Source organism: Zophobas morio, unplaced genomic scaffold, assembly GCF_036711695.1.
Source record: "Zophobas morio isolate AGI-343-1 ecotype UQ-CSIRO unplaced genomic scaffold, CSIRO_AGI_Zmor_V1 ptg000014l, whole genome shotgun sequence".
NCBI classification, from domain to species: Eukaryota; Metazoa; Arthropoda; class Insecta; order Coleoptera; family Tenebrionidae; genus Zophobas; species Zophobas morio.
In genome coordinates, this window is record NW_026972119.1 from 5436864 (window position 1) to 5449135 (window position 12272).

Genomic DNA, 12272 nt, shown 5'->3' on the forward strand with positions numbered 1-12272 from the left:
GGGTATTTATGTAAATCTCAGTTAATAAATTATTAAAACGAGGGGCTGTTGTTAAGGTAGTAATAAAACGCAGCAACACATTGCTCTAAGCCGCCGGATAACATTTTAACCTTCCCCCGTGAAACTGTTTAAGATAATTTATAGCGTCATCTCGCGATGATTCCTTCATCGAAAAGTGTGAATTCGATGACGGCCCCTTTGGAATTTTTCGCGCCGACATTGTTTTCCGAACGGAAGACTCGGCGTGAGAAATATTTCTTCCTTTGACCTCCGCTCTGCAGAATCGGGTGAAAACAAAAACAAGACTTCACCCGAAGTCTCCGTATTCTACCATCAACATGTTTTGATGCTCCCCGAAAGTTTTTAATTACAATAAAATGCAATCTAACTAATTACACGGTAGTTTCTGCGCCGACAGAGATTTTAAATTTAGATAAAACGCTGCCAAAATTTCGTTTTCCTGTGAGCAATAAATTAGAGTGTTTGGCTGACATGGAGTTCGGATTAATTCATCTCTTTCAGATTAACTGTAGTGAACTGACGTTGGCGTGAGGGTTTTTCATGAACGGAGAAAGCGGGAGAAGCCTTCGCTAGAACATGAATCTCCAAATGAAATTATTATCACTGCTTTCAGCTGCTTTTAAATATTTTCGACGGCGGCGGCTCTTCCGCCTCTCTCGTGCCTAATTAACCCGAATCTAATGCAAATTTCGGTGCAGACAACACGGAACTACGCTGAGCGCAAAAAGCTAAGGCCCTGACAAAAAATCAATGTATCCGCCAACTACAGACTTATCTGTTCATTTAGCGACTGTGTGTCTTATTTTTAAGGTTATTTCTCCCTGACCCAAAATTTTAAGTGTGTGGGACACTGTTATTTTGGAAAGTCGTCTCTAATTGACGTTGAGTCGACTGTAAATGTCACTGTGATAAAATACTGTCTAAATTCATAGTACTTATTTATCATACGTAAAATGCTTTCGTTAGTGTTTCTTTGCTTTAAATGCAACTGGTTTCATTGTTTGCATCATTCTCTTGTACTCAAGAATTCAAACTACTTGTAATAAAACTTGATATTAATGTGGCACGGAATTTACACACTATTAACCCATATGCAGCTGCCATATTTGTTAAGCAATGATTGCAGTCATGCGATCTTGATGACGAACAATTGTCTTTTTTACACTAGTTTGATAAAAATAAAGATGGACTTCGTTTCATACGTTGTAATCTAAATTTAGTAATCAACATTTATGTTATAAACTTCAAACATTTGTCTTTTTGAACATTAACTTTGTGAGTGGTTATGTAACAGAAATTACAATTTCCTTCAGGATACTAACGGGTGTTAAACTGAAAAATCACTCAGAGTAGGCGTTTGACAGAAACGACATATCTGTTCTTATAACATCTACTTGGCAGAAACATAACCTGTTGTATGTTATATATTATAAGAACAGACATGCCGTTAGTGTCAAATGATATTCCAAAGCCTACTCTGAGTGATTTTTCAATTGAACACCCGTTACATTAACTTTTCATGTAAAGCAAGTCTCCTCTTCGTAAAAGTTAATTAACTCTTTTGTTAATTTAAAATATCCTTTGTTGCTACCTTTCAAGTTTTCAAGTCTTTTATCACTGTCCAATGAAACTTTTGTTTGTTTAACTGTGAAGTGTTAAACTTTTTTCATACTGTTTCTAGGAATATTGTCAGTTTTTTTCCTCTACATCCGAATTTTGAAAACATTTGGATAATACTTTTCTCCTCAAATCTAACAATTCGTTGCTGCAGTTAACCATATTTTATGTTCCTTATTAAACTTTTAGAGAATTTCTCATATGGAGACATTTGAACAAATTTCGACATGTTCCGCATGCCATAAATAATACTCCTTAATAGACGCTTGCTTCTCTTTCTTTTTAAACCAATCACTTGAAGAAAGCTATAGATATGCGATTGTGAGAAAAATGCAAAAGGATCATTTTAAATTACATTTAGTCAGTTTGTGCGCAGGGCCGGCTTAACACGGTAAGCGAAAGATGCACCGCATCGGGGCGCCCGTGACAAAGGGCGCCGGGCGGCGGGCGCCGCCTATGCTATTATATTAACTCTATAAAAAAAATAATATTAGTTTTGCATTGAATCACTACCAATAAAATATTATAGCAGTAACAGACCAAGGCGCCCATCGAAAACTTTTCAGAAAAAGCTACATTTTAACATTCCACTATGACCACCAAAACAGATCCCAAGAAGTCAATTCCTGGCACTTTCAAACTGTGCGCTTTTGGGTTGGGTGATGGGACCTTTAGATCAATACCGACAAAAAATAACCAGATTTAGGATGCATTATCTGGGTAACAATTTGACGAGACAGCGGTATGACCACACCCAGATGTTTTCCTAATATTTGTCACGTTTGTTTTTACCATAAAAGTCCATGTCGGCATACTTAAAAATTTTATTTTCCAAGTCTAGTCGATTGGTTTTAGTTGTGGTGGTTGTTCAACAGTTTTGTTATATTTTTCACTGTTCCTGTTTGTAGCCGAAATTGGTTGTGTGTATCATTTCGTGGCTTTTTGTCATCATTAATTTTAAATTTAAATTTCGATTAACATTGAGGTAAGTCTAAATTAAAAATAACTTTGAAATCGTATCAATTTTACAATATTAAAAATTGAAAAACGTTTGCAATATAAATATTTTTATATTTATACTATATATAGTTTAGGAAATATCGGTGTACCCTATAAAATTTTATTGACAATAACGAGGCGGACAGTAGTACAGTGGTAAGAAATATGTATGGTTCACACCATTCCCTCGAATTTGTAGAAGAACATTTAGCAGGTAATTGTACGCATAGGATCGGACTTCCGCTGCTTTAGAAATTTAAGGTCTGCGGATTAGCGCCATGCGACAACTTTAAGTTGTAAATATCTCTTGCTATTGTACTACTGTCCGTCTCGTTATTGGCAAGAAAATTTTATAGGGTACAACGATATTTCCTAAACTATAGAAAAGTTGTTGCCCGCAGCTCCGTTTGCGTGGAATTCGCAATTAGGACTCATCATTTTTCATACATGATCGTTTTCCGGGTTGGAACCGTGTAAATTGGGTTTTTGGGCTCAACGTTTCGCACACTTTCGTAAGTGGCATCTTCAGGAGCAGGGTTAAGAATAAGGCAAAAGAGCACGGTAACTCAGTATGTCAACCATACCAGAGGCGAAACTCTTTTGAGAAATTACACGGTTCCAACCCGGAAAACGATCATGTATTGATTCCGACCGTGGAAGCCTCCGAAATTATCATTTTTCATCTAGTTCACTCCTCCCTCCCCAGTGAACCCGTCTGACTTAAAAACTCACGGCATTTCTGCACAAAGCTTCATCCCCTATTTTGTCCCCGTAGGGGCGGAATTTCCAGAAATCTTTTCTTAATGGGTGCTTATGACACAAAAGTAACCTACTGTCCAAATTTCATGTTTGTAGCTTCAGTAGTTTAGGCTTTGCGTTGATGAATCAGTCAGTCTGTCAGTTAAGACAAACATTTTTATATATTAAGATTGATTCATCATAATTTTATGCATGTTTGTTAATAAAAAGTATCTCTCTACAAAAGTATGTGATTACAAAATTTTGTTTTTTTTTTTACAAAATTTTTTTTAAGGGCGTTGAACAGTAAGTTTGCATCGGGGCGCCTGGTCCCTTAGAGCCGGCCCTGTTTGTGCGTTATGTATTGGTAATGCCTAGTAAGTAGATAAATAAATCCGAACAGTTGTTGTTGTTTGCGGAGAATTAACTATTAACCTGCGTTTAAACTCTTTCGCTCTTCCTCTGAAAAACTGATTGAATACCAAGTAAGAGCTCCGCTATGCCGTTTGCATTTTCTATGTTTTGACGTGAGCAAAACTAACAAAAATGAATTTGTTACTTTTCCTATATTAAAACAGTAGGATTTTTTCTCAAAAACTAGATGAAAATTGTCCATCCCAGTTTGCTTTTTGGTAGACGTTCGGTACCTAATTGGAAGACTTTGCTTGTACCAACATGTTTTAACATTTTTGAGGCACATATTGAAATAAAGAAACAAAAGGAGCACCTGCAGAACTGTCCAATAGCAATGATTATGAAGTAGGAGTTCCTCATTTAATAAGTCGAGTAAAACTAAATAGCATGGTACGAATTGTAGATTTCTCAAGAACGCAGGATGCAGAAGAACAACTAATCAGACAAAGAAAACTTATAGAAATAAAAAAAATCTTCTTAATAAAACTAATTACAGAAAATATTTTCTAGGATTTGGTTTTATTTTTGAGTAAGACATCCAAGCAAGAAATTATCAATACTTTTGTCTCTAGTACAAATTGTTATTAGACAATAGGAGAGAACGTTTTGGCAGACTATTTTCTGAGAAAAGTTTAAATGGTAATGTCTCAAAATTGATTGATTGAATCTACGTGATTTATAACAAAATTTTGTTTTACGAAAAAATATATTCAAAATGTGTTCACTTTTTGGGCAGAGTCCCTCGCATGGATAAACTAAATTTACTGAACACGAAAAAATCTAAAGAAACACATTTTGAATAAGGAAACTTCCGCCTCACAGCTGGCCCTAATTCTAGAAGATTTTGCTTTCAATATAGTAGAGAAGAATATCAAAAACGGGTTGTCAAAACACTGTGGAATATAACAGCGAAAATTTTGCAAAAAAAAATATTATGCAAAATAATACCATTTTCGAACTTTTCATTATCTTCAAATACAGCCTGTCATGTAAATGACGGGACAACTCGTAACTAGTAATCGAGATGACTAAAAGAAGTACCTGAAAATGTGAATTTTTCAATTTTCTAAACTCATTCTTTTAACATATCCTCAAAAATAATAATCTAAAGCATTAATATTTGGACTGCTTGGTGGCCAAGGAAAGAGACCGTTTCTTTCAATTTAAGTGGGCATCCCGTTAAGAATGCTGCAGAGCTCCCCATCTTGTATAAACCAAATAATCTTGGTCATTTAATCGATTCACTAAAATAGTAGTCGACACGAAAAGTTATGCTGAGGCTGAATTATTTGAGTTATGTTTGTTGGAGTTAGTAAATTTCTGCAGTTTGTTATACCACCTAATAACGATGCAAATTTCCTTTCTCAAAGTAGTAAATGTCGATGTACTACTTTGACGACTAATATGGTAAATAGTAAGACATGGATCTTCAATAGCCATTTCTAAAATTTGTGCATCCCTTTCCGCAGCCTTTGTGGATCTTCATTTATCCGAAATGTTGAATCCAAGATTTCCAAACTCCCACAATCTTTTAGTAACAGTGGCAAAAGCTTTTGTATTTAGAACACACCAAAAACGCTGCCTATAGCGTCTTACTGCTTCCCTACCATTTTGTCGAGTTTCCCCATAGAATGCATGTGTGCGAGGGTAAAATTTACCGCCTGTTCGGACATATTAAAAAAACGTGACTGGTTAAAGCGTGAGTTTTGATAATTTCAAGGAATTTTTATCAAATTTCGCCAATGGTCTTTGATTGGATATCTTAAGATTCCTCCAGTTCTTAATAGAAGAGTTATGTAAGAAAAACGACGAAAGAATGTTATATAGTTTTAGAAATTTCATTCTACCCTATAAAATTTTATTGACAATAACGAGACGAACAGTTGTACAATGGTAATTTTTTTTTAGTGCTAATTTTCGTTCGCGAGTAACGATATGCCCTGGATTATTTTGCTTTCTAACATCGGGGGATTACTGGCATGCACCAACTTTAAGTTGTAAATATTTGTTGCTGTGATACTACTGTCCGTCTCGTTATTGCCAATAAAATTTTATGGGCTAGAATGAAATTTCCAAAACTATACTAAATTCACTATTTTTGAGTCCTAATAAAGATCTCCATATATTATTTAAGATTGTTACGGCATTGTTCGAACAACAGAGTTTAAATGTCATAAAATTTTATTAGTATCCAACAATAATGAATTTCGTATGCTTATTTTAGTCATTACCACAAGCTACCCCCCCTCATTTACATAGCAGTTTGTGCAACATTAAAATTTTAAGGGGTTCTAATTATTAAGACTAGAGGAAAATTTTGCACCAATACAAAGTGTTCATAATTGTATCAATACTATATTATTTTTAAAACATGGCCCCTACTGATTGAGGTACTGGGCATAAGATGCAAAAATAATTTACAATAGAAAAACAGTAGCAGTAAAATTTACAATAAATATATTATTTCATTCCATAATTAAGCAAATAGTATAAGACGTTTTTACTACCGATAACTCTACCGTCATTTTACATTCATATTAGAAACAAAATAACATCTACTATATTCCGTTACAGAATTAAGATACAACAAAGTGTTTTAAAAAAAACCTGCTACTACGTTTGTAGTAGAATAAAGGAGATAAAAAGATAAAGACAAGCAAATAAATTCTTATAGGAAATCAAAATTTAAAGCAGTTCGTGAATTGTTGATTTACATTCTATACACGTGCTAAATCTCTTAGTATAACATCCACAACAGCACACTTTTTGTTGCCTTGACTTCGGACAGCATCAAAAACCAACAACGTAAGTCGAAGCAATAAATTTTGGTACGAATCCCCGTGTGATGAGATCGTTGCGACTAATTAAACCATTCAATTTCTCCGCAATAAATCAATAAAGTAAACAACATCATAAGCAAGTACAATATGTACGCCTATCCAGAACGTTGTTTAATTCATGAACCTCGGTGGAAATGTGGATTGGCATCATCCAAGCTGCAACTTCAATCTGGCGAAGTCTCTGCTCTGAACGGAATGCTAATTCGACGTTTCTGAACCATGCCGCTTCACCGGAACCGACGTATACACGTTTGCTTTTGTTTATTTTTATCGCGATTTCTCATATTGCCATTTGCAGGATTCCTCTGCATACATACACTCCCTCATGCAGAAGCAATAATTAGTAGGCAAGGGACAAACCGTGCACTTAACCTACAAACTGAAGGAAAAAAGTGTGAACATTTAGAGAATGTTGAACCAGATGGTAATTACTTAATTTCAATAATTATCGCTGGAAAAGATAAACTATTTTTAAAGTTAATTAGCATGTATTACAATGATGTACGGGCCGCGAGGCTATTTCCCGCCTAATTTACATTTTACTTGTAGTTGTGCAACGTATTAAATATTCCGTTCTAGTTCTGTTTTCTTCGCACAGAAGTGGTGCACTTGGAGTGAAGATTCGATCGATGCACAAGCGTCAATTTCAGATTTCACGGCCAAATTTGTACGCACTTTTTAAAATATGCGCATACTAAGTAGGGGCTTCTTTCAGCGTTCTTCATCGAGCCATTAATCATTTTTCTTAAATTTAAATTAAATGTAAGATCGAGATAAGGGTATTAATAAAAGTATTTGTTTCTCTTTCCTAATTAGACGTAATTAATGGAATTTTAGGCAAATCTTACGGTATTTGGCTTGTACGAGTTCCAGCACGGTAGCATTGACACTGACGATGATAAATAGGATCAACGTATGATAAAAGTTGCACTTCGAGTGCATGTTTTACACATCAAGCGTGGAACCCGTTAAATATGCATATCGGAATAAAACACTTCGCTATGAGTCTACAATAACAAAATTTTATTCACCGGAGGGTCGATCACCTGCAGTCGCCATCAAAATCTCTTCGACTGAATTCCATAAATCACCTCGATCTACAAATATTGGCATTTGAACTAGACACAAACATTCAGTAACTGCATACCTTTCGTCCTAAAATTAATTTCAGAAATGCCGAATATTTTCTAAACTTCTGAAAATGTTATTCGCCATATGGTCGTCTTAATTTATGCCATCGTTTAACTAAATGATTCTTATTCCTATTTTGGAATTTTATCGACAAACTTGTCATTTTCCGCCGACAGGTTAATTTTTTCCCAAGCTGAATTTACACTAATTGATAGTTACAGCTTGTACAGAAAAACGTTATGTAGATCATGCAGATACATACAAACTGCTCACTCTAAACCGTTATTTAATTAAATCGTCTACTTTATTTTATCGACTTTGAGGAAACGTTTTCATGGTCTATTAATCTCGGGATGTGGTAAGAAATCGTGCGCAAATAAGCACGTCGTAATTTTCAAACGACATGTCATTTCGGTCTCCGAATGTGTGGTATCAATTAGAGCAGGTAGGCAGGATCGAATTTAATATTTTTACCTTGTTAATTAAAACAGTAGGTAGATGCAATAAATTTAACAACTTCCGGCTACAAAATAAAACAGTTATTGCAGTCATTCCTGTTAATTTACTGTCATAAGTCATAACAATTTGTGTATCCGCCGTAGTCGATTTATGTGATAAGCGTGGAGCGTGTTTGGGACGCGATGCGCTACAAATTTGCACTAATCATTTTCAAATAATAAATATTTTCGCTGGGTTTGTCTTCCGTGGCTTTACGGAGTTGAAGCGGATCCTTGGATGAAAGGTTTACGAGCGGGTTTACGATTGACGGAGACAATTTTAAACATCTTTACTGTGGGGTTTATGAGCCGCCGATACAAATCGACGAGCGGAACAACCGCAGATAACACAATAACCACGAATTTATCACTAGTGAAGTGTTGTCTGTATTTAGGAAAATTTACCCAATCATAAATAATAGTTTAATCTGTATTTTTAACTAAAATCAAATCTGCGATTTTTCGTTGAGAAAAAAATCCAAACTGTTATCATTTTCGAAGGGAAACGGCGGTAAGTTGTCGACTAATTGAAGTGACATAAAGTCTACAAAGGTTTGATTTGAATCCAAGTTGTTCTAGACAGAATACGAGTAACAGGTATTAAATTAAAGTGCGAAGACCAATCATAATTTCATAAACAAAAAACAGTCTCCTTTTACTTTCTCATTCATCTCTTTTTGAATTCATATTTCATTTTTAAAAGCTTGTTATCTTTCAGATTTTTCTGAAATCTGTGTTATATTTAATTTGGTTTTCATTCTTACTTGTTTTCTTTTTCATTAGCAAAGTTCTGTGAGTTATTTTGACGAACGTCTACCATTATGTTTTCTCGATGTTGGGATGTTGTAGAATACGAAAATGTAGATCTCTCTTGCTCGTCTGTTTGTTTTATTAGATTTTAGTTTATTATTGTATTAATAATTCACAAACTACTGAACTGGTTATTATGAAATATTTTGGTGTTTTTTTTAAGAATTCATGCAGATAGTAACATGTTAATTACAAATAACATTTGGAACCTCAGTTTTACAATGTGTCTTAAAACCTGCAATAATTTCTAGGTTTGTTCTAATTATTAAAAAATTGGTCAAAAGTAAATTAGATACAACTTTCCTCGCCACTGTAGTAAAGTAAGTCAAACAAATCCAGTTTTTTATAAAAAAAATATTTTTTTCTGATAGCCCCTATGACTTACAGCTTGCCCTGGATTCTTAAACTACAGATAAAAAAATGGTCATAAGTTATTTCGACAGAACTTCCCTCGCTCGTAAGTATAGTTCGACAAATCCCGCTTCTTTAAAAAATTATAAAATATATATATAACAGTGGCGTAATTGATACCCCGGCATCCCCTTACGAATCGGGGGCGCAAATTTTTTCGGGAAAAAAATGTAGATATTCTCATTTTCTCTATACCTACATTCAACTTCGACTGTTTATGACTACGCTTCGAAAGAAATCGACTATTAGTACGTTCAGATTACTGCCCATTCACAATGGACATAAGACATAAGAACAAGCGCATAACATAATTTACGTTTTTGGTCTGTGTCTGGCTTATGCTTATCTACGTTCACAGTGGACAGAGTGAACTCTGTAAGAATTGTTAAACTGCGCAAACGCAGAACGGAATAACTCCCGGCCAAACATAGAAACGGCTAACCTCAAACTGAGTCAAAAAAAATATCTAACCTACAATTTCATACGATATTCGAACTTAACAACTCGCAGTGTGAAGCTTTGATTATAATTTATATAATATAATCAAAGGTGTGAAGTGCCAAGTACCAACTGTCAAAGGGAATTCAATAGCAGCATTCAAAAGTCCCTAGATTTTAACATAATTCGTGCACAAAGTTGAACTTATTTCAACTTTGTGTACGCACACAAGGATTACATAAAACGTTCATAAGCATAAGAATTACGTTCGTCCACTGTGAACAGGGGTACACGTTTTCCATCGTTTCAACTTTACGTATTTATGTAAGCTTTATGTACTTGTTATGCCTTATGTCCATTGTGAATGGGCAGTTAGATACAAGCATCAGCGGTTCAAAGAAAATTAAATTTGATTAATTTTATGTTCTCAGTGTAGAGGAAAGGGCTCATTGATTAATTAAGCACACTTGGTTTTTTCCCAAAAACACTCAAATTTGAAGAACATTTATTCGGCGAATTGTAAAAAAGGACGGACGAATTAACCTTAAAATATTTGCTAGATTTCACAGCATTTTTCTTTGCACATTCAAAATTAAGTTGCAAAATATTGTTATAATATATTGATTTTTTTCCCCAAAAATCTGGATGCCAAGGGTAAAAACTCTACACGGATTGCCAAAGGATGTCATTTCATCATTTTTTGGGAGGCCATAAATTGATATATTTTAAAATTTATCCTTTTATGTTACCTTAAGATGTTTGCAAGGTTTCAGGGCATTCGGTTGTGCATTTTCAAAGTGAAATTCTAAAATACAATTTTGATTTTTTTCCAAAAATCTGGATGTCTAAAGTCAACAGCCCAACACGGGTTTTAAAATCACACATGCAGGCGTTCTATATTCTATAAAATTTAAAGAGCATTTATTTGGCGAAATTATAAAATGACGTCATCGTTTTTTAGGAGGACACGAAAAAATTTTGATGAACTATTTACCATGATTACGATAACCATGAAATCCTTACATGTTTTCAGAGTATTCGGTTTTGTAATTTCAAAGTTAAATAATTGTCTAGGGTAAACACTTGACACGGATTCATAAATCACATATGCAGGGGTATCTTATTTTATAAATTTAAATAATATTTACAGTAGTTTTGTATCTGTCTAATAAAAATCCGGACAGACGGCAGATGGAAACGGGAGACTTACTTTTTCGTAGTTTAGGAGTCATAAAATGTCGAGAAAATATAGAAGTAACCCGCCGTCCAATAGACTCGATTACGACGATACTTCCTCAGCTTATGTTCAGGGACTAAAAAGCCCTACATAATTACGTAAAATACCTTTGTATTACTACCACGAATAAACATATTCCAAAAATTTTTAGGAAATGTGATAAGTTGTTTTTTATTTAGTTAGATGACGTCATAACTGTTTGAACGGGATAAAGAAGAAGAAAAGTGTTGTTATACGACAGCTTTATTTTTTTTGTTAAAAATCTAGATCTCCAAGATAAAAAATAAAAGCTGATTCATAGACCACAGGTAAGAGATGTGTTATTTTGTGTAGGTGTAAATTTAAGTAGGATCTACATTGAAAGATTTTGAGAGAACACCATCAAATTTTTTCTTATTAAGATCGGACAAATTTTGATTAGCGTTTTATATTTACGTGATAATCCTAACATACATCCAAAATTTCATAACACTTAGTTCGTTAGTTTCGGAGATGATCTGTCTAATAAAATTCGTAACATACGATGGACAGATGGAAACGGTGAAACTAATTTATTTCTACAGGTTATAAAACGTCGAAAAAAATGCGCATAATACTGGTGAATGTTTTTACTTAAGTAAGAAAAAAGCAGACACACACACTTCGTGAAATTTAAGATCCGTAATTTTCTGGCAAATTCTTAGTTTGGCTAATTTTTTAGAATCATCAACGTCATTTTCTTTAAAAGCAATATGGAGTAACGTTAATGTCATTGAAAAATATATTTTCTTACGAGGCCAGTTATATATTATGTCACCGATGAAAATTTTCTTTTATTTTTGTTGACCAAAAAATGTGTAATGTTAATCTATCAACAAAGAGAACGTTTAATTTTGCTTAATAATTAAAATCAAACAATCAATATTTAAACAAAAAACAAAATTTTATTTTGCATTTTTGCATTTAAATTGAATTTTGAAACAATAATGTTTTGAGTGGTGTTTAGATTATAAAAATTAACATTATTTAAAGTTTACAAAAAATTATTATTATTATCAGTCACGCTTCAGAGGGCGATGGGAACACCTTTTAAAATTTTTAGATGCTTTTTTTATGAAACGAAGTGAAGATTCCGAAACC

At 33.9% G+C, this 12272-nt stretch overlaps 2 protein-coding genes across 3 annotated transcripts in view; both read left to right on the forward strand.

Moving 5' to 3' along the window:
• The window catches only part of LOC135129218 (homeotic protein ultrabithorax-like), a 543629-nt gene that overhangs the window by 513309 nt on the left and 18048 nt on the right, over nucleotides 1–12272 (forward strand). The window lies entirely within an intron of this gene.
• Nucleotides 1–12272, forward strand: part of LOC135129216 (homeotic protein antennapedia-like) — a 295089-nt gene that overhangs the window by 166205 nt on the left and 116612 nt on the right. The window lies entirely within an intron of this gene.